The following is a 21562-nucleotide window of genomic DNA, read 5'->3' as shown; positions in this document are numbered from 1 at the left end:
TATGTGATAATGAAGAGGACGGGAGAGGGAGATGTTGTTCACTGTGTTGAGTTAGTTTCAAAGAAGACCCGAGTGGTTGTTCACTTTGTTTAGCACACAAGACGGTGGTGTTTTGTTGTTTTATAAGTCTAATCTCATTCGATTTTACACTCATATCAGTAGCACCATCTAATGCATTACTATTTACCTCTGTAAACCTAACGCCATGGCACGGCGGTACTAATATAACACCAACTCTCATCGCGTTGTTCATTTTTACGACATTGTGTTATTAACCTTATGGCCTGATAACATGTGTACAACATTCTTATTGGGTGGAATTGTGAGGGGGATCATGAGCTCACCAGACATATGGGTAGGGTGGCGTTGGTGTGTTATTGTCTAAGTGAGATTACAGACGGACCGCTGTGTGAGATCAGAGGAGAGACTGGCTGAGGGAGAGGAGGGTAGTAAAGAGGGGAGAGAGGGTGGGGACAGGGCAATATGGGGAGGGGTGACTATCTGACTCACAGACCTTCCAGTAAGTCCTATAGTCTCCCGTTATGAGTCAGCAGCTGCCATGATGGCTCCCCTTTGACCCGACTGGGTCCAACATCGGGACTTTCTCTGTTAGACAACTTAGACTTAACGACCCCGCAAGGTATTCTGTCTGCAGCCACTGTCGGAGGGGAACACTATGGATTACAGTCCCGTGCACGCACACAGCACTATGGAAGGTCACAGAGCTCTTTGTGTCTCAGAGTGATGCCGGACAGTTACTAGCTGGATCGCAGCCAGGAGTTAGACACTCTTTTGGTGGAGTCTGGAGTTGTTTATATGCCCCCACACCGCGCCCCTTCCTCCACCCTCTGTTTTCCTCCTCGGTCTGCTTTCAATGAGGACTTCTGGTAAAATGGAAAAGTGCCAGTGGAGGTCACCGTTTACTGATCAGGAAAGGGGGGAAATCATGCACCCTCACTTCCATGTTCCATGTCCGTTGGAGAATATTATGATACATAAACAAGAGGATAGCTGTGTTTCATTGGAAATGTGTGTGAGCCTAACCCGCAAGCCATGTCTCTGTTTGGAGATGGCCCAATGGGAACATCTGTGCTTGATGAGGTATGCAATTCAAAGGCCATTTGAAGGTGATTTACTGTACTGTGATTTACTACAATTTACTGAAAACTATGCATATGTTGCAGATGGGTTTCTACTAGTTTTAGTGATCTTGGCACCCAGAACCAAAGCTCGCGTGCACGTTGTGCAGCTCCTTAAGAGACCATCGTTTAAGTGGAAAATGCCTTGTATTTTATATCCATCCCCAACAAACTATCATTGTGTTCTTTTATTAAACCAGGGCCAGTCTGTAGGCGTTGTACAATGGGGTTTTGTTGAAGTATGTTTACTCCAGTGGCAAGGCGTGTTTGTACACCATGCTATTGTTTCACAACATGTGCTGTTTTCTTTTCTCTGTGTGCTGGGTAGAAAGTAATTGGGCTAAAAGTGTTTTTCAGGCAGGGCCAGGGCCTTGCTGCAGGTGCATGGTTAGACCCGGAGGAGGGGGAGGCATTTGAACGGGACACAAACAGGAAACGGTGTGTTCTCTGCAGGCTTGTTGTGGGACACTCTGGACTCACTGCCTGTGTCTGAAATTGGACCTTAAATGGTACCATTTCAGATATACTCATGGCCCTCACTATAGTTAATCCTCAGTCGGAGAACTCACCAGTGTCACTTTGATTTCTCAGTATAATCTCTTCCAAACACGTATGATAAAGTTCAGTGAGCCAGTCCGCCAAGTTAACCATTCTGTTTACTGAAGTGTGTGTGTGTGTGTGCGCGCACGTGTGTGATGATTTGGATTCATTCTATTATTATAGTGTCATGCATCGTCAAGGATGCACAGCACACATGGGCTTATTATAAGGTCGCAAGGCGAGACCCAAATGAAGACACAGGAGGCAGATGGTTGAGTTCCGATATTTATTATACCAAAAAGGGGTAGGCAAAAAGGCAGGTCAGGGACAGGCGAGAGTTCATAAACCAGGCCCGAGTCCAAGCAGTACCAGTGGATAGGCAGGCTCGAGGTCAGAACAGGCAGAGTGGTCAGGCAGGCGGATTCGGCGTCAGGGCAGGCAAGGGTCAAAACCAGGAGGGCTAGGAAAAAACAGAGACTGGGAAAAATAGGAGCAAGGAGAAAACGCTGGTTGACTTGGCAAAACAAGACGCACTGGCACAGGGAGACAGGAAACACAGGGATAAATACGCCAGGGACTAATGGGGATAACAGGAGACACCTGGAGGTGGGTGGTGACAATCACAAAGACAGGTGAAACAGATCATGGAGTGACACTTATAATAATAACGTTCTATTATATGCATTTTCTGTAGCAAAACAAACCAGTGGATGTATGCACACATTCACTTCCATAAATACAATCATGCAAAACTTTTTTTTAAACATTGAAAAACAAAACGAGAACCTGCAATTTCAGCTATATAGCTTATCTTGTCAAACTTCCAAGTTCTAGAAATAACAGTAAAATAAAACAGTAAAATAAAAACAGCAATTTATTCTCGACCTCCCCCAAATCAAAGACTGGACATAGCCGCTCCTCTTCATCTATGGCATTCAACCTCCTCAGAGGCAGTATCCCGTTCTCAACTGGGCACACAAGGACTTCTGGTCCTATTTGATACCCTGCTGATGTTGCAGGTTTTCCTACTTACAAAGCATGTAGAGGTCTGTAATTTTTATCATAGGCACACTTCAACTGTGAGTGACGGAATCTAAAACAAAAACCCAGAAAAGCACATTGTATGATTTTTAAGTAATTAATTTCCATTTTATTGCATGACATAAGTATTTGATACATCAGAAAAGCAGAACTTAATATTTGGTACAGAAACCTTTGTTTGCAATTACAGAGATCATACTTTTCCTGTAGTTCTTGACCAGGTTTTCACACACTGCAGCAGGGATTTTGGCCCACTCCTCCATACAGACCTTCTCCAGGTCCTTCAGGTTTCGGGGCTGTCGCTGGGCAGTACGGACTTTCAGCTCCCTCCAAAGATTTTCTATTGGGTTCAGGTCTGGAGACTGGCTAGGCCACTCCAGGACCTTGAGGTGCTTCTTACGGAGCCACTCCTTAGTTGCCCTGGCTGTGTGTTTCGGGTCGTTGTCATGCTGGAAGACCCAGCCACGACCCATCTTCAATGCTCTGAGGGAAGGAGGTTGTTGGCCAAGATCTCGCGATACATGGCCCCATCCATCCTCCCCTCAATACGGTGCAGTCGTCCTGTCTCCTTTGCAGAAAAACATCCCCAAAGAATGATGTTTCCACCTCCATGCTTCTCGGTTGGGATGGTGTTCTTGCGGTTGTACTCATCCTTCTTCTTCCTCCAAACACGGCAAGTGGAGTTTAGACCAAAAAGCTCTATTCTTGTCTCATCAGACCACATGGCCTTCTCCCATTCCTCCTCTGGATTACCCAGATGGTCATTGGCAAATGTCAGACAAGCCTGGACATGCGCTGGCTTGAGCAGGGGGACCTTGCGTGCGCTGCAGGATTTTAATACATAACTGCGTAATGTGTTACTAATGGTTTTCTTTGAGACTGTGGTCCCAGCTCTCTTCAGGTCATTGACCAGGTCCTGCCGTGTAGTTCTGGGCTGATCCCTCACCTTCCTCATGATCATTGATGCCCCACGAGGTGAGATCTTGCATGGAGCCCCAGACCGAGGGTGATTGACCGTCATCTTGAACTTCTTCCATTTTCTAATAATTGCGCCAACAGTTGCTGCCTTCTCACCAAGCTGCTTGCCTATTGTCCTGTAGCCCATCCCAGCCTTGTGCAGGTCTACAATTTAACCCTGATGTCCTTACACAGCTCTCTGGTCTTGGCCATTGTGGAGAGGTTGGAGTCTGTTTGATTGAGTGTGTGGACAGGTGTCTTTTATACAGGTAACGAGTTCAAACAGGTGCAGTTAATACAGGTGATGAGTGGAGAACAGGAGGGCTTCTTATAGAAAAACTAACAGGTCTGTGAGAGCCGGAATTCTTACTGGTTGGTAGGTGATCAAATACTTATGTCATGCAATAAAATGCAAATTAATTACTTAAAAATCATACAATGTTATTTTCTTGATTTTTGTTTTAGATTCCATCTCTCACAGTTGAAGTGTACCTATGATAAAAATAACAGACCTCTACATGCTTTGTAAGTAGGAAAACCTGCAAAATCGGCAGTGTATCAAATACTTGTTCTCCCCACTGTATATATGTGTGTGTGGGTCTCATGTATTAGTCTGGTGACTTGTCCTGATTTGGACATAAATGGGGTGGGAACACAGCGTACAGCTGAACGGGAAAGAGAAGGGGGGATGGGGAGGAGGAGGGAGGGAGTGTTCAGGAAGAAGAGGAAACTGGAAGAGAACACCCTAGACAGAACTGTTCCCACAGACCCCCTCCTCCTTCGTCCATCCCCAACAAGAGAGGCGGTTTGGACTGGTCTGGTTCAACAATGAGTGCATCACAGCACGTCACAACAAATAATGCATCTTGCCTTGCCACAGCAAACATTGCCTGTGGGACAAGAATGTTTTTAGGACAGTTTGTTTTTGGAGGGGACTTGGCCACTTTTGCATATTTAGTCCAATTTCTGTCTACTTACTAAACAGTTGAGTTCCTAAATGATCCTAATTGCGGTTTTAATGATGCCACTGTACTTCGCCTTTAGATTATAAATAGCCTTATCCCAGTTTTGTTTATACTTTTGCCAACTCCATTGCCATCATTGTCAAGACAAACATTTGGCATGACGAGTGACAAAGAGTGGGCATGATGGCTCAAACAGACTGGCATTTCGGCTATCTGCCTCCTGGTTTCAGACAGAATGATTGGCATTAGTTACCATGTCTTTATTTACCCTACGAATCAATATTATTGTCATCCTCTAACCCTGCTAGGACTGCCTGTGTGTGTTGGGCAATGGACAGTTACTTCTCTTAGTGCTTTAGGCAGTTGTCAAGGTACACAGTACCCTATGCTAATTCAGTTAAATCAGCAACACAGTGAGAAATCATTCAATATGGCTTGAATGGGTACTTACTGTTCTGGAGGAGAGGAGAGCGTCATGCACTCGCTTACATAAGACCTCCTGTTCATACTGTAGCCTTCCGCCCCGAAGGAAACATGAAACCCAGATTTTACTGGACACTCATCATACCCTCAGCCCCTGATTCACTACTCACCAGGCGTATGGTGTGTCGGCCTTAACAAGCCCCAGTGCAACCTGACATACTGAGAGAGACAGACACAATGAATGACCTAATGGAATAGAGTTGACGGAGAATCTAATGTGATTCCATAAGGAGTTCTATGAACTTGTTTTCGTGTTTGGTAGGGATTCTGCCCAAAGGGAACACGAAATCCAGATCTCACGAGACACTCATCATACCTTCAGACCCTGACTCACCAGGCTGTGGCATTGTGTAGGCCGCAATAAGCACCAGTGTCGACTAGCTGAGGTATTCAGAGATAGACCGCCACAGTGAAGTAGTGAGCACAATACTTGTTACGCTGTACTTACACAAGTAATTACACAGTAATAAAGGCATTGTAATGTAAAGCGTTATCCACCTTACTGTATGGCGCTAAATAATTGTGCAATAACATAGTAATAACTATGATAATTACTAGTATAGTAAGCGGTAACAAGAAAAACAATGACCTGGTTATTACCATGTTGTTACCCAATTATTCAGAGCCATGAATAAGTGCTACCAAAATATCTAACGGAATAGAGGAGTTGATGGATAATCAAATACACATTTTTTTTTTTAAACAAATCTTTGGAAGGAGTTCTTATAACTTTGACGGCGTTCTGGTGTGTTCTGTGCTTATAAATGAAACACGTTCAACTGGGCTGACCCAAGCAGCACATTGTTTGTGCCCTGGCTGAAATGCTTTCCAATAGCCATAATTGGTTTCTCATTGTTTGGGTTGAGGTATGTGGAGGAGGAATGTTATGAATAGTGGAGTGAGGGGTTGAAGGCAGTGCCTCTCTGGGACTGTTTTCCTTTTAGGTCTTTAACAATGTATCCAACCTAAGAAAGTGGAAATGGGGCCAAATGGTTGGAACATTAGTAAGCGCAGCCGCTGTTGTCAGCCATTGTGCTTAGTGGCCCTGTCAGATGCATCAAAGTGACGCTTGAGAACGTGAGCAAAGCACTCTTACATTTACATTTACATTTAAGTCATTTAGCAGACGCTCTTATCCAGAGCGACTTACAAATTGAAGTCACGACATAAACAGATCACTTCAGCGCTGTTAACGTTGAAAGCGGAGTTTGAAAACAGAGTGTTCAAGTGGAAATCTCTTGTCCACTTTGGCAATACTTTCTTCTTTTTTTTAACACCCCATCCTTCCTTCCTCATCTTTCCTTCCCCTGTCCCTCCATGTCACTCTTCAGCTGAAGTGCTGATCTTAGGGAAATGGAATCAATCTGTCTATATGGGTGTGCACCATGTGTAAGTGTTCTGGACAACGTAAAAGCAGTTGTGTTTGTAGGGGCCAGGGGAACATTTTGATGTGAGAAAAACCACACACAGTGAAGGGTTTGAATAAATATTGTAGTTGGAGAAGTCCCAATTAGAGAGTTATAGTAGGCTGGGTATCCACTCTGTTGGCTCCACCCTTCAGTGGCTACGTCCCGCCATTTGGGGGGGACACCATGTTTGCTCAATAAGCCACAAAGGGCGGGGCCCCCCTCCCTCCTACCCTCCTCTGCCACCCTCTCTGGTTACGCCACATATGTACCACACTGCCACAGTGCACTATGAACATCAGTGGGATTAGATGAATCCACCACAGACTCCCTCCAGTCCCGTCTGAGGGACTAGTGAAGCACCTCTCTGCCGGAGACATGCATGGAAACAGACAGAATGGGGCCTCCGGGGCTTTGATTACTAATCCCTCCTGATCAGAGCTCCACACTCACTCAACACACTAACTTAACCTGCTCCAGAGCTGCAGGCAGGCAGTTAGGCAGACTGGCAGAAAGAGCAGAAAGGCAGGCAGTCAGAGAGAGCATTGCTGAGAGAACAGGCAGGAAGGCAGGCAGTCAGAGAGAGCATTGCTGAGAGAACAGGCAGGCAGGCAGTCAGAGCAGGGTGGGAAAGCAGGCAGGCAGTCAGAGCAGGGTGGGCAAGCAGGCAGGCAGTCAGAGAGAGCATTGCTGAGAGAACAGGCAGGCAGGCAGTCAGAGCAGGGTGGGCAAGCAGGCAGGCAGTCAGAGCAGGGTGGGCAAGCAGGCAAGCAGGGATTTATAGAGCGCCATGCATTTGTGTGATCTGGTCTAGTGAGAGACAACACACAGCCGGGAGAGAATCAGCTCGGCTCATCGGCTCACGCCAGATAAAGCACCAAGCAGCCCCCTCTCTCCACCCACCTTCCATCTCCTAACTCTCTTTATTCTAGCGTAAGACAAAGCAGTTGTGACTCAGACCCATTGCAAACAAACTTTAAGTTAGTTAGACTAGAGAGATCTAATAACTAGAGACGTCCTCTATAAAGGGTGCCAGCTGGTCTCAGCATCACATAGCGTGAAGGGAGGAGGGGAGACGAAAGGGGAGATCAAATGTCAAAAGAATTCCAATGAGCACCCGGAATCTTCGAGTAGGGCTTCTCGGCTCGCTGTTCCCATTGAGAGATTTCCAGATCTCTACGGGAAGCTCTTACATTACAACAACTCAAGCACTGCATAAAGTACAGACCCAAAAAATGGGTCATTTTAAACTATTTCAACAGAAGAGTACAAGAACTCAAATATAGCATTGCAACAAAGTGCAGGCCAGACGGTCGTCTGTAAAGACAGAAAGATTGCTGATCTTAAACAACTTTCAGCTGCTGTTTAAATGTCTTCGTTTTTTCCTCTGCTCCTCCAGAGTTGCGTAATCACAGTTCTTTAAAGGCCTCTCATCCACCACACATTCTTTGTGGTATAAAATGCTGCCTGCAGGCTGGAAAACCCCCAGACTGAGTGATTCTGTGGCACTGTAGCACTTAGCTCTGGCCTCAGCTCAGTGCAACAGTCAGGGGTGTCTTATGCAATCGCTTAGCCTACGCGAACGGCCACAAATAGTGTCTGCTATGCACTCACAGCCGTATGATTTCCCCACATTTACATAGACATTTGCATTGCATCGATCTGGAGAGGCTTTAGTTTCAGTTGATAGATTATGAACTTTCATTCATCCACACACACCCATGAATAGAGCTGTTACTGTACCAGAGGTTGAATGTAGGTCATTGTGTAGGATAACTTTCCTTTTTCATAAAGCCACTTGGCTACATCCGTTCCAATACAATACATCTTAATTCATTTGAATGTAAAGTCTTTATGTTGCGCTGCCACAGTACAGTACCCAACCTGACAGTTGGCTCTCACCCAGCCAAATTACATTAGCTTACTGGCTAACTGCATCCATGTTGATGTTCAACTTCACCAACATTCCTCTCTCTCCTGCCACAACTAAAGGACTAATACGGTGTTGACTGTGGAGGGAACACTTGGTCTATAACGGACACACACTGGGCTCTGTCTCTATCACAGGATACAGCTGAGGCCTGCCTTATGTTGTGTTAAGTTTGAATAAGTCAACGGTCGTGCTGGTCTTAACCTCCTGTGCAGTGCAGTGGCCTGTTTAAGCTGTTCTCTCCCACACTCTCGTTTTGAAATGTACCAGGCTACTTTGAGTCAACACAAATGAAAATGCCCCTCTGTTACAAAACACAAACATGTTTAAAACTAGATTATGGGATTAAAATAGATTTTCTCCCCAAATCTACTGTTGTTTTGTATGTCCCTAAATTGTATAATACCTCAAAACATCAAATACCTGTTATATTTTTCAAATATAAAGTGTTTCACCTGCTGTCGAAGACTAAATATTGCATATTACAGTATATCCAGTTGTCTTGTACAGTGTAACATACATGAATGACCATGGAGTTAATGATTGAACAGCACTCTCTGATGGCCATATGTGGAATTGTCAGAGCAATGTGAATTTCTTGAACTACACAGATGTCGGATCTTAATTTAAACTCTCTCGTCGAAGGAGGAAAATAATCCTGCAGCAAGATGATTTGAATATCCAAACATATTTTTTAAAATCTCTGCCAGGGGCCAGCTGGAAGTGGCGTTTGTAGGCTACATTCAGGCTACAGGGCATCTTGTGTGAATTCATATTTGCAGGTGGTAGATGTATTTTTGGGCACAGGCACTATGGCGTTAGGGCGGTATTGTGCTGTTAGTGCTATACTATTAGTCTTAGTCCTGTATTGACGCGTTGCCTGTTTGATTTGATTTTATTAGGATCTCTTTTAGTCCCCATTTGGACTAATCTTCCAAGAGTCCTTAACATTAAAATACAATTTATAATACAAACACACTTTCACATATAACATACTATTACAAACATACATAATACACTAGCATAATGTTTGATGGTTCGTCGGAGGGCATAGTGGGATTTCTTATAAGCTTCCGGGTTAGAGTCCCGCTCCTTCAAAGCAGCAGCTCTAGCTTTTAGCTCAGTAGGGATGCTGCCTGTAATGCATGGCTTCTGGTTGGGGTATGTACGTACGGTCACGGTGGGGACGACGTCATTGATGTACTTAGCCAATGACAGATGTGGTGTACTCCTCAATGCCATTGGATGAATCACGGAACATATTCCAGTCTGTGCTAGCAAAACAGTCCTGTAGCTTAGCATCTGCTTCATCTGACCACTTTTTTATTGATCTAGTCACGGGTGCTTCCTGCTTTACTTTTTGCTTGTAAGCAGGAATCAGGAGGATGGAATTATGGTCAGATTTGCCAAATGGAGGGCAAGGGAGAGCTTTGTATGCATCTCTGTGTGAGGAGTATAGGTGGTCCAGAGTTCTTATCCCTCTGGTTGCAAATTTAACATGCTGATAGAAATTTGGTAAAACTGCATTTACAGTCCCCGGCTACTAGGAGCCCTGCCTCTGGGTGAGCGCTTTCTTGTTTGCTTATGGTGGAATACAGCTCATTCAATGCTATCTTAGTGCCAGCCTCTGACTGTGATGGTATGTAAACAGCTACAAAGAGTATAGATGAAAACTCTCTCGGTAGGTAATGTGGTCTACAGTTTATCATGAGAAACTCTACCTCAGGCGAGCAATAGCTCGAGACTTCCTTAGATATTGTGCACCAGCTGTATGTTGATATTGTCATCGTTCAGCCACGACTCTGTGAAGCATAAGATGTTACAGTTTTTAATGTCCCGTTGGTAGTTTAATCTTCCCAATAACTCATCCATTTTATTGTCCAAAGATTGCATGTTTGCTAGCAGAATTGAGGGGAGTGGGGCTTTATTCAATTGCCTCAGACTCCTCAGAAGGCAGCCTGCCCTCCGGTCTCTCTTTCTCCGCCTCCTTTTCACACAGATCACTGGGGGTCGGGGCCTGTTCCCGAGGGAGCCGTATATCCTCCGCCTCGTCAGAGTTGTGAAAGAAGAAAAAGGATTCTGGCTAGTCCGTGGTGAGTAATCGCAGTCCTGATGTCTAGAAGTTATTTTCGGTCATAAGAGATGGTAGCGGCAACATTATGTACACAAATAAGATAGAAACAACGCAGATAAATGAACACAATCGGTTTGGGGGCATGTAAAACGTCTGCCTTCTGCTTCGGTGCCATCTTACTATTAATGATGACGGTTGTTGATGCCTATCTACTGTACATAAAATGACGGTTGTTGATGTGTATGGCTGCATTTCAGATACATTTTTGTACATTTGAATGTTGCAGTAATAGGACCTAGGCCTAGCTTTTGAGCAAGTGAGCAAGAGAAAATTATTTTGATTGCAAGCCATTATCCCTACGACTCGACTGCCCCCGCTTGGAGAGAAAAAGAACTGTTAATTTTCAGGGACTAATAAGGCTTATTTGAATTTCCTGATGCAGCAGGAAAATTCTCAGTGACAAAAGAGCGATCAAGTTAAGATTAGACACCTGTAGTAGGCTGATGTACACTACTGTGTCTTTTACCACAATAATGTTCATGGCTGAGTGATTATGCAGTATATCTCACTGGTGAAAACTGAATAGCAGTAGGCTAATTTGCATGTCTACCGGTATGTAATAACAAAATGAATGTGTTTCAAGGGCGGGATTTTTCAAATGAGCCAGATGTCTATGTGTCAGGGGAGAAGCTCCAGGTGGTATCCGATTTTAAGTACCTTGGCATCATACATGATTCCAACCTCTCTTTTAAAAAGCATGTGAAAAAGGTAATTCAAATAACCAAATTCAACCTAGCTAATTTCCGATTTATACGAAATTGTTTGACTACAGAGGTAGCAAAACTGTACTTCAATTCTATGATACTCCCCCACTTAACATACTGCTTGACTAGTTGGGCCCAAGCTTGCTGTACAACATTAAAACCTATTCAGTCTGTCTACAAACAGGCTCTCAAAGTGCTTGATAGGAAGCCCAATAGCCATCATCATTGTCACATCCTTAGAAAGCATGAGCTCTTGAGTTGGGAAAATCTTGTGCAATACACCTACGCATGTCTTGTATTCAAGATCCTTAATGGCCTGGCTCCCCCTCCACTCAATATTTTTGTTAAACAGAAAACCCAGACATATGGCAGCAGATCCACAAGGTCTGCCATGAGAGGTGACTGTATAGTTCCCCTAAGGAAAAGCACCTTTAGTAAATCTGCATTCTCTGTGAGAGCTTCCCATGTCTGGAATACACTGCCATCAGACACACATAACTGCACCACATATCACACTTTCACACAATGCTTGAAGACATGGCTAAAGGTCAATCAGATTTGTGAACATGGTCCCTAGCTGTGTGTTGCCGCTTTCCATGTTGTCTGTTGTCTGTAGCTTGTGAGGTGTGGAAACACTTTGTTGCTTTTATGAATTTTGTCTTGCTGCTTTTTGTTCTATGTTGCTCTGTCTGTATGCTACATCTTGCTTGTCCTATGTTGCTCTGTCTGTATGCTATGTCTTGCTTGTCCTATGTTGCTATGTCTTGCTTGTTCTATGTTGCTATGTCTTGCTTGTTCTATGTTGCTATTGTCTATATTGTAATTGTTTTTAATAACCTGCCCAGGGACTGCGGTTGAAAATTAGCCGGCTGGCTAAAACCGGCACTTTTACTGAAACGTTGATTAATGTGCACTGTCCCTGTAAAAATAAAAAATAAACTCAAACTCAAATTAGTTTTTGGAGGAAAAAATGTATTTAGTGCAATAATGTTGTCCATGTATCAGTGGACTGCACTACACCAGTGCCTAGCAATTTATATTTACTGTCTATGGTCTAGCCCTAGGTGAAGTAGCAGGGCGGGACTATAGTCTATGTCCCTCCCCCGACGTTGTTTTGCATGATAGACGCACAGGTAGGCTACACAGTGCATTCTGCCATTAAAAGTTGTGAATGAGGGGATGAATTATAGTGCCACTTTGGCAGTTTTATCAAGTATCCAGAATTGTCTTTTAACAGAAAAGAATGAAAGAATAAACTATGGGGACCTTCCTAATTTTATTGAACAAGCTATTTATTATCAAGCTTTTTCTTCTGTTTCTCTCCAGCGGATAAGTCCGCGAAGGTAAAGTGCAGAAAACATGTGTTTTTTTTTACCTTATCAAAACGTTATCTCGAATTTTCCATGACTATTATTATGGTATGATAATGTGATTTGAATCTATCTATTTCATTGTTGACTCACTTGTATGTTGCAATGTAGGCCAACTGTAGAAGCGATGTAATCTTTGTTTGCATGCGATAGCTTGCATTTAGGAATTTCGATGTCGAGATCAAACCACATTCATTTGTCAGATTGTAATAATACATTGCATGATCCGTTATTGTTATGCTGCCGTTATAACAGTAGGAGAATATGCTTATAATTCAAGTCAATATGGGGCAGTGTTAAAGTAGACAGATTAGAACTTCTTAGGGATCAGGCCCCTTTTTTCTCAAAGTAAACTGCCTGTTGCTCAGGCCCAGAAGCCAGCATATGCATATAATAATTGGTACCATTGGAAAGAAAACACTTAGAAGTTTGTAGAAATGTTAAAATAATGTAGGAGAATATAACACAATAGATATGGTAGGAGAAAATCCTAAGAAAAACCAACTGGAATTGTCTTTTTCTGAGAGACCATCCTCTTAGAAATGCAAGAGAATGCTTGCATTTTGTAAAATATGGTGCAATTCCTATGGCTTCCACTGGGTGTCAGCAGTCTATGTTCAAGGATTCAGGCTTGTATCTTCAAAAACGAATAAGAAATAACAGTTTTTGTGAGGACACCGTCTTGGAAATCCGTTTCATGGCGTGCCAAGATGAAGTTTCCTATTGAACATACTTCTTTCCGAAATAAATATTCTAGTTTGATGAATTTTTAGGGTGTCTGAGGAGTAGATACAAACGTATTTTGACTTGTTGAAACAAAGTTTAGGGGTAGATTTTCGGATTTCTTTCTTTGCAATTTGAATGAGTGGATTACTCAAATCGATGGTGCCAACTAAACTGACTTTTTGGGATATAAAACATTATTTTATCTAACAAAACGACACTACATGTCATTGCTGGGACCCTCTGGATGACAAATCAGAGGAAGATGTGAATGTATGAAACTTGTGCCGGTGGAAAAAATATTTTGATGTGGGGCGCCGTCCTCAAACAATCGCATGGCATGTTTTTTTTCTCTCGCTGTGATAGCTACTGTAAATCGGACAGTGCAGTTAGATTAACAAGAATTGAAGCTTTCAGCCGATATAAGACTGGATTTAGGTACCTATAAGTATATGTTTAACCGCTATAATAACTATTAGAATTGATTTGAATTATGTGCCCTCCAGTTTCAACAGAAGTTGTCCCGCTATCGGGACACCGATCCTTATATGAATCCAATTAATTAGGATCTATAGACAAGGTAGGAGGACAACTCTGACACCGACCCTGTCAAGAGCATGGCATATTATTTCTGTATGCATAAGTCTCCATTCTCTAAAAACATTGTATGAATTTGATGCCCCAAACTGGACAGATGGTAACTAATAATAAACTGTTTAAAAACTAATGTAAAGTGTTATCCTTGTAACGTTTTGCTGTTTCCATAATAACAGATATAGGCTATAGTGTCAGTGAGTTGCAACTGTCTGATAGTGTTTCCCCAAATAGACCTAGAATAGTCAATAAAATGGGTGCTTTTTTTGTGATGCTAATGTGATGCCAATGACTAACTCGTGAAAAACATGCAGTTCTGACTTAGACTACATGTTTTGGTGTCAGCGTTTGCAAAGTTGTACTGTCTGACCTTGTTAAATGGCACATTTCCACTATTCAGTGTGCAATCATCAAATACCAGTTGTCACCATTAGTCTGGCCTTACCTGACCCTTTTACTCCATGGGGACTGGGTGGGGAGCATACTGTAGGTCGTCCACAAATGTTCTCTACACACTCTCACGTGAGTACTTAGTGTCACATATGCTCCCTCTCCGGCCTCTAGGTCACCAGGCTGCTCATTATGGAGCACACCTGTCACCATCGTGACTCGCACCTGCGTGTCATCAGAATCACCTGGACTATCACTTCCCTGATTACCTTCCCTATATATGTCACTCCCTTTGGTTAAATCCCCAGGTGTTATTGTTTATGTCTCAGTTTCCTGTCTGTGCGTTGTTCATGTTTCTTGTTCTGTTCATTTGTTTATTAAATGATACACTCCTTGAACTTGCTTCCTGACTCCCAGCTCACTCGTTACACTTCAATTCTTCCATCCATTGGCCTACTGCTCCAGATATTCAGAATCTGAATGATGTCTGGTCAGCACAAGATGTCAAGTTTTCCAGTTAGGCCCCAGTTAGAATAACACTCAGGGCACGAGAGCTTACGTTCATTTAATTCAGATACAGGCGACAAAGGTCACATGCACAACAGTAGCGAGCACTTAGTCCTTCTAGCAAAGAGATCAATACTGTTAAATGCAACCTGGTATCAGAGCATTTCGTATCATTCTGTACGTAAACCAAGACACTCCATTTAGTGTGGTATGTGGAGGCCGTCATTGGAAATAAGAATTTGTTCATATCTGACTTGCCTAGTTAAATAAAGGTTAAATAAAAACATGTTACGTTTCATATTAATTTGTCCATCATCCATTTCATATGAAATGTTACGAATTACAATTCATATATGTTACCAATTGCAATTTATAAAATTTGTTACTAATTTGAGAAATGTACAATATGTTACGAATTTGCAAACGTAGCCTGTGATATGTTACAAATTTCAATTTGCTGTTGCTAACGTTAGCTAGGTGGATAACGGTAACGTTAGCTAGCTTTAGGGGTTAGTACCTAAAAAGTACCTAAAAAGTAGTAAGTAGTTGCAAAGTTGCTAAAAACCTAAAGTTGTCAACGAGATTCAAACATTCAACCTTTGGGTTGCTAGACATTCATGTTATATGCCGACCCATCCACCCCACCCTTCTTTCGTTATTGCCTCATGTAACCATACCAAACTAATTTGAGTGTCCAGAATTTACATTTACTATGTTTTTTTATTTAACAAGGCAAGTCATTTAAGAACAAATTCTTATTTACAATGACGGCCTAGGAACAGTGGGTTAACTGCCTTGCTCAGGGGCAGAATGGCAGATTTTTACTTTGTCAGCTCGGGGATTCAATCTAACCTTTTGGTTACTGCGCCAACACTCTAACCACTAGGCTACCTGCCGCCCATGTTGGCTCTAGTCTATGAGACCAGGCTGTTATATGGGATGCTGCAGAAGAGCATACCTAATTTTGCTGGCTGCAGTAAGCTAAATGTTTGTTGTTAGCATTCACATGTGCTTTAACAAAGGGAAAAATAAACGTGGACTAAATTGCTACACTTGCATACAGTGTTTTATGCAAGTTAACTAATTATGAATATCTAAGAGCGTCTGCTAAATGACTTAAATGTAAATGTAAATATGATTTTTACCCCTTTTTCTCCCCAATTGGTAGTTACAGTCCTGTCCCATTGCTGCAACTCTTGTACAGACATGCATCCTCTGAAACACAACCCAGCCAAGCCACACTTTGTCTTGACACAGTGCCTGCTTAACCTGGAAGCCAGCTACACCAATGTGTCAGCAGAAACACCTATGTCATCATGCATTGCACCTGGCCTGCCACAGGCGTCACAATGGGACAGGAACATCCCTGCTGGCCAAACCCTCCCCTAACCCAGATGATGCTGGGCCATTTTTGTGCTGCCTCATGGGTCTCCCGGTCACAGCGGGCTATAACAGAGCCTGGACTCACACCAGGTTCTACTAGTGGCACAGCTAGCACTGCGATACAGTGCCTTGGACCACTGCGCCATTTGGGAGGCCCCCAGGCTGGAATACCTTCTGAATGGTTATTATGGACAGGTCTCTTTTTCAAATGGTTATATTAATTATATTAGACCTTTTTTTAGTGCGGACCAATCACACCTTTAATTCGTCTGAATTCATGTGTTTACGCACCAGCCAAACTTCTGGGAGAGCACGACGGTCCCCTTTTGATGATCTTTTTAAAATGGTACCACCAAAATGGTGGCACAGTGGTCTAAGACACTGCAGCTCGGTGGTTGAGACTTCACTACAGACACCCTGGTTTGAACCCAGGCTGTACACAACCCGGTTGTGATTAGGTGTCCCATAAGCGGCGCACTATTGGCCCAGTGTCGTCTGGGTTTGACCGGTGTAGGCCGTCATTGAAAATAAGAAGTGACTTGCCAAATCAAATATTTTAAAATGATCTTCAAAGGAAAAATAATGAAATCAACATAGGCCGTAGTGCAGATGAACCGCAGTTCACTTGAAGAATGGTCCGTGGCAATCGTTCAGAGTTCTAGGGGAGTTGCGTCAAGGCTACCCACAACATCCGCATAAGAAGAGACAGAGAACTGGTGACAGTAGGATGTCTGAGTCATGAATAGCTTTGTATGTCAGTCTATGTTAAAATTGTGGTATTTGTCGGTAGGTCTACTTAGGCTCAAAAAGTCCAGGGCCACTATTTTTAGGGGTAACAACACTGAAATGGGCCTTCCGTCACTTGGGTTTAGAGCAGTTTGCAGTTATCAGTACAGAGCTTCAGGCCATGTTTCCAGAGTCTGTCAAACACCTCCTAGCACTGCTGCAAGTGAGAGTCAATATCTAGGGAGTACACAATTATATCGTCATGGTAAACCAGTAGAGACTGCAATTTATCCACTCAGGAAATGTTGCATTAACCCAGTCCTTCTCAAATAGTGGGGCGCGCCCCCCTGGGGGGGCTCAGAGCGATGCCGGGGGGGGGACATGCTTTTTTTTGCAGCAGGGAGTAGAGTTTTTTTGCACTGAACAAGAGCACAAAGCACAGAGCAGGAGATAAGAAGTGCAGATAACAAACCCTTAAGAGACACCATGGAAAAATATTTAACAGGGAGGAAAAGAAAGGCGGAGAGAGACGGAGATAATGAGACAAACTTAAGTCTCCCGAAAGCTAAGATGAGGAAATGTGACGAAGCGTATGTAGCGCTTGGCTTCACTGTGACTACGGTGGGAGATGAGGAAAGACCGGTATGTTTACTGTGTCTAAAAACGTTGGCAGCAGGACAGCATGAAGCCAAATAAATGAAGGCGTCGCTTAAAGCCATTACACCCCAATCACGCTGATAAGCCGCTTGAGTTTTTTCGGCGAAAACGTGCCGAATATTGCCAACAATCATCCCGCTTTGTGAATGCTACTTCAGTAAACCAGAGAGCACTGTTAGCATCATATAAGGTGGGGTACCAAATTACTCAGTGCAAAAAAGCCCCACTCCATAGCAGAGGAACTGATACTGCCGGCAGCATTAGACATGGTCTCTGTCCTGCTGGATGACGCAAGTGCTGCAAAAATAAAAACTATCCCTCTGGCCAATGACACTGTCGCCAGACGTATAAATGACGTTGCTAACGATCTTAAAGAACAGCTGGCAGATAAACTCAAAGACAAACGTTTTGCCTTACAGTTTGATGAAGCAACTGACAGCAACAAAGAATGTTTGTTTATTGCTTATGTACGTTTTGACATGACAAACTCCCTGTGTGAGGATCTACTTTTTTGTAAATATGTCAGAGACAGAGCCACAGCTGAAGAGCTATTCAAAATGCTGGACTGCTTCCTGACGGAGAATGGGCTAAAGTGGGATAACTGCATTGGTATTTGCAGTGATGGTGCACAGACCATGGCAGGGATGAGAAAAGGACTTTGGGCACACATCAAAAGAAGGCCTCACCTAATGCTGAGTGGACACACTGTGTTATACACAGAGAGGCACTGGCATCAAGGCACCTCTCCTCTGAATGAAGTGAGGTTATGACTGACATTGTAGGTGGAGTCAATTTTATAAAGACCAGACCTCTAAAAACAAGAGTCTTCTCTGCTATCTGTGAGGAGATGGGAGCTGAACATCAAGCTGTGCTGTTTCACAGTGAAGCAAGGTGGCTGTCACGAGGAAAAGTCTTGTCCCGAGTTTTTCGAGCTCAGAGAGCAGATAAGAATGTTTTCGGAGCAGGAGCACAAGTATGACCTCACAGAAAAATGTAGTGATGAGAACTTCCTGGCAAAACTGGCCTCTACCTGAGTGACATATTTGGAAAGCTAAATGAACTAAATCTACAGCTTCAAGGGAAAGATAAACACCTCCCTCAGGTCACAGACATGATCAGCTCTTTCACTCGAAAGCTTGATGTGGGGCAGACGACTTGATGAAGGAAATACTGATTCATTCGAGAACCTGCATGAATTTGTTGACACTACTGACTATGATGCCACCTCAGTGATTCCATGTATTAAGGAGCATATTTCATCACTGATGGGATTCTTTAAAAAGTACTTCCCTGAAAGCAGTTCCCAATATGACTGGGTGAGAGATCCTTTCAATGCACCAGCTCCAACTGGTTTCAGCTCTGCAGAGGAGGACCAGTTCATTGATATGACGTCTGACTCCACCTTGAGACTGAGGTTCACGTCACAGACACTGAGTGAATTCTGACTGAGGGCCATGGGCATTCTTCTTCCTTTTTCAACATCTTCTCTTTGTGAGACTGGCTTCTCTGCTGTTGCTGCACTGAAGACCAAGTACAGGTCCCAGCTAAACATTGAGCAGGAGCTGAGAGTTGCAGTATCATGCTTCAAACCCCGCTTCGAAAAGCTGTGCTCTGCAAAACGTGCTCATTGTAGCCATTAATCATTTTGATTTGAAAAAATCAGCACAAATTGTTTTATTCATTTTTGTTTTATAGGTCAAAGTGTTTCATATATTGTGCTCCTGAGTTAATGTTGCTGATCAATTTGAATTTATTATTATTTATTGATTATATTTAATTGTATGTTTCAGTATCAAATGGTCAATTTTTATTTACAGTTTAAATAAATTTCAGGCAAATTGATGCACTTTAAGTCTTTTCTGTTACAGACTAAAAAACAATGTTAATAAAGTTGTTCTTTGTTGTAAGTTGATCTATACTTCTTTCTTTTTTATTTTTTTATTTTCTTTAATGTTAATAAGGATACAATGTTATGCAGAGGTGTACTTATAACAATTTTATAGACAAATGATACTTTTTACAAATCCTATACTATTTACAAGTCTCATCTGATGGCCATCCTGACAGTAGTGGACCGGTTTTCCATAGCCGCCCACTTCATTCCTCTCCCCAAGCTACCCTCTGCCAAAGAGACGGTGCAGCACGTATTCCGGATCCATGGACTCCCAGTGGACATGTTCTCCGACCGGGGTCCTCAGTTCTCAGTCCAACGGCCAGTTGGAGCGAGTCAACCAAGACCTGAAGACGACTCTTCACTGCCTGGTCTCCGCCAACCCCACCACCTGGAGCCAGCAACTAGTGTGGGTCGAATATGCCACCAACACCCTTCCATGCTCTGCCACGGGTCTCTCGCCCTTTGAGTGTTCCCTGGGTTATCAGCCCCCACTCTTCCTGGAGCAAGAGGTCGGCATACCCTTGACCCAGATGTTTGTCCATCGCTGTCGTCGTACCTGGAAGAGAGCTCCGTCGGGTCTTCTCAAGACCACCTCCAGGTATCGACGACAAGCAGACCGCCACCGGACCCCGGCTCCCGGGTATCGTCTCAGGCACAGGATATGGCTGTCCACCCGAGATCTGCCCCTCCGGGTGGAGTCCCGCTGACCTTCCCCCTGGTTTATCGGCCCTTTCACCATCTCCAAGATCCTTATCCCCTCTGCTGTTCGTCTTCTGTTGCCCCGTACCCTCCGTATACATCCCACTTTTCATGTGTCTAGGATCAAACCCATGTCTCACAGCCCTTTGTCTCCTGTTTCCAGTTAATTTTGTTTGTCAAGCCTACCAGCGTTTTCCCCTTGCTCCTGTCTTTTTCTAGTTTTGAACATTCTGACTGCCCTGATCCTGCGCCTGCCTGCCGTTCTGTACCATTTCAAACAACCCTGGATTATTGACCTCTGCCTGCCCTGACCCCGAAACTGCCTGCTGTTCTCTAATAAACTTTTTCACTTCGACACTGTCTGCATTTGAGTCTTCTTCTGAAACGTGATAAACTCTATATCTGACATGGTACAGGTGTCTTCTTCTTTTTAAGCCCATAACCATGTGTGTGAGGTGTATACTTTTGTTCCAAAGTAGATTTGTTTAATACTACCAAGAATCACTTGGTGTGACCCTGATTTAACCTACTGCAGTAAAAGGAAAACAGGAAAACAGATCATGTCTTGCAGAGGAGAGCTAGTTAGAACTCTTCTGTGTGGAAGATACAGTAGGTGAGAATGGTCAGAGGGCAGGCAAATGTTTAGTATGAGGGGAGAGGCTCTCTCATTCGCCACTCGACCTGTCTGTCTCCAACAGATGTGTATGATTGGTTCGTAGAGCTATTTAGATCATCTAGTGAATCCCACTGGTGAGATGTCTAAACTAATAACTGAAAGATACTACTTTTTGCTATTGTAAAACGCCAAACTTCCCAAATACCACCAAATAACTGAAGTAATCTCACGTCTTTCATCTCACGTCTTTTTTTTTCAGGTAACCCATAAGGACAGCCTCCCCTCTGAGATAGTGTTCACGGTGAAGATGGCTCCATTTCATGGTTTCCTGCATAGAGTTTCTCCCAGGAGCATGTCAACACTGGCCACATCCAGCACCTCCAGGTAATAGATTATATGACCAATGAGGACTACTCTGGAAAGTGTTTTCATGTAACTCTTTATATTCTGTTATTCAAATGCACATCTTGTCATGCAACGTTCTATTTGCAATTCAAAAGGAAATGAAATTCCAATTGATTTAATTTAAATGGCATTAAATTCAGGTGGATCCGGACCAGAGTCACGGCACTTTCCTCCTGGACAAACGCCAACGGCATCACAGAGGTCCATGACATCAGGGTCTCTGTGGATATCATCCCGCTCCATGTCTTTAGAGTGACCCTGCAGGAAGGGTCATCAGAGGCCCTGACCAAGGAGGTCAT

The 21562-nt window shown here is 43.5% G+C and overlaps 1 protein-coding gene and 1 long non-coding RNA gene across 2 annotated transcripts in view; one reads left to right on the top strand and one right to left on the bottom strand.

The window, feature by feature from the left end:
• LOC115127265 (ras-GEF domain-containing family member 1B-B-like) overlaps window positions 1-14520 on the bottom strand; it is a 26061-nt gene extending 11541 nt beyond the window's left edge. The window contains exon 1 of the mRNA XM_029656907.2: window positions 14432-14520. The gene's annotated coding sequence lies outside the window, so the exon portion shown is untranslated. The remainder of the gene's footprint in view (window positions 1-14431) is intronic.
• On the top strand, window positions 6408-21562 carry LOC135571422 (uncharacterized). The gene is made up of 3 exons (XR_010463791.1): window positions 6408-10554; window positions 21118-21242; window positions 21404-21562. It is a non-coding gene; the product is annotated as an uncharacterized LOC135571422 (long non-coding RNA).

The sequence above is a fragment of the Oncorhynchus nerka genome, linkage group LG4 (assembly GCF_034236695.1).
Source record: "Oncorhynchus nerka isolate Pitt River linkage group LG4, Oner_Uvic_2.0, whole genome shotgun sequence".
Lineage (NCBI taxonomy): Eukaryota > Metazoa > Chordata > Actinopteri > Salmoniformes > Salmonidae > Oncorhynchus > Oncorhynchus nerka.
Note: the sequence above shows the minus strand (reverse complement) of the source record. Positions and strands in the feature narration are given on the sequence as shown.